The 2,010-nt window shown below is 34.2% G+C and overlaps 1 long non-coding RNA gene across 1 annotated transcript; it reads left to right on the forward strand.

Moving 5' to 3' along the window:
* The first annotated feature begins 296 nt into the window (after window positions 1-296).
* Window positions 297-906, forward strand: LOC113221277. Its single transcript, XR_003307791.1, has 3 exons — window positions 297-416; window positions 667-725; window positions 834-906. It is a non-coding gene; the product is annotated as an uncharacterized LOC113221277 (long non-coding RNA).
* The last annotated feature ends 1,104 nt before the right edge of the window (window positions 907-2,010 follow it).

Raw genomic sequence — 2,010 nt, forward strand, 5'->3', positions numbered from 1 at the left:
GCAATTTCCAGATGTGTGGTATGAAATCATGGAGCAAATATTTGACATTTAGTGATGTAATTAATTTCATATTTCACTTAAGGCTTATTAAAACAGTTGTTATATAACAATTTAAACAAATGTTCAAAAATTGTAATTGCACAAAATGATTTTAGCTTTTTTTTTTCAAATCTGAGACATTCTGATATGATGTACAGTACCAAACATTGATCAAAAGCTAAAAATATATCCAGGCATAGTTGTTATATATAAATATGTGTGTGTGTGTGTGTTATATATATATATATATATACACATATACATATTTCTCCCCTAGGGTTATGGTGGCTATATTGCATCAATGATCTTAAAATCAGATGAAAAGCTTTTTAAATGTGGATCAGTGGTTGCACCTATCACAGACTTGAAATTGTATGGTGAGTACTTTCTACAGACTGACCTAATACAATGTATTGATTTGTGGAAAACAAAAGCCCAATTTAGAATACCCCAATTGAGCTCATTTATCATATGTTATTAGTGCCTGTTTTGAGCTGTTTATCTCCTCCTTGATTCAGTTGATTTTACTAAAGCATGACAATTAAATGTAAAATGAAGAAATTAATGAAATATGCTAGTCAAATAGTTTTTAGTTTGTTCTTGAATGTCTGTTTTCTTGGGTCACAGCCTCAGCTTTCTCTGAAAGATACCTTGGGATGCCATCCAAGGAAGAAAGCACTTACCAGGTAACTAATTTGAAAATAACAAAGAAAGAGGAGTATTTTTGTTCTAAAAATTCAGTTCAATTGCTTATTTAGATCTATAGGTACAGATATTTGTACTTTCCTTTTTAGGCAGCCAGTGTGCTACATAATATTCATGGCTTGAAAGAAGAAAATATATTAATAATTCATGGAACCGCTGACAGTAAGTAGTATACTCGCTGCTGTTGTTTAATAGGGTATGACCTTTTACAAAGGGATACATCTAAGGACTTGCTTAGAGGAAGCCCTGTAAACCTTCTGAAGAAGGCAGCAGAGAGTCACACAAAGAATCAGATACATGATAGGAGGTAGGAAAAAAGAATTCAGAGATAAGAGGAGAGGAGGCTGTGCCTCAAATGGCACCATTGTCCAATCAAATTCCCTCTAATGATGGAAATACTTTATCAATGCTGCTGAAAGAGTAGCCACTGGCCACTTGTGGCCATACTGTGTTTAGTGTGACTGAGGAACTGAATTGATTTTATTTAATTTTAATTTAAAAAGGCACTTGTGTCTAGCGACTGTGGTTACAGTGTTATTCAGCACATCTACAATGGAAACCAACCTGGAAAACAGAAACCAAAAACATGCACGCACGGACATGAAATTCTAATGAGGTTACCCGCTTAAATGAACTTAAAACAAAAACTTTAAAAAGGCACTTTTATACCATCTCTCATTTTTTCATCACTTTAAACCTTGGAGGTGGATGTGATTGATGTTAGTCGTAATAAATAATATCACTTTATATTTACATGACACTCTTAGGGACCAAAGAATCTATATTTTATTATCCTCTGTGATATTTTACAACAGACAACTGAATATTTATAGCTCCATTCATGGATGAGAAAAATCAATTTCCAAAAGGAAACAGATTTATCCAAGGCCACCTGGCAAGTGAGCCAAGAAAGTGAAAGTCTTGAATCAATATTTCCTAAATCTTGAACTTAACTCCTTCCTCTTTAGAGTGAAGCTAAATCATCCACTGAATGATTAGCTTCAAGGATACTATATGGAAAGGGAGAGAAAGAGGAACTTTACAGTGAAGAAATTTGACAAACATCACATCAGCAGTGACAAGTCATGTTATTACTATTATTAAATGCCCTTGATATGATGTAGTGGGGACAGCACTTTACCTCCATGGTTTAATACTCCAAGCCCATATATAACACCAGTCTAACCATGAGAAAAACATCAGGCAGATCCAAATAAGGAAATTTCTATCAGATGTCCAGCCAGTACCCCTCAGAACTGTTGGGGT

This window comes from Piliocolobus tephrosceles, unplaced genomic scaffold (assembly GCF_002776525.5).
Source record: "Piliocolobus tephrosceles isolate RC106 unplaced genomic scaffold, ASM277652v3 unscaffolded_22759, whole genome shotgun sequence".
Classification (NCBI taxonomy): Eukaryota; Metazoa; Chordata; class Mammalia; order Primates; family Cercopithecidae; genus Piliocolobus; species Piliocolobus tephrosceles.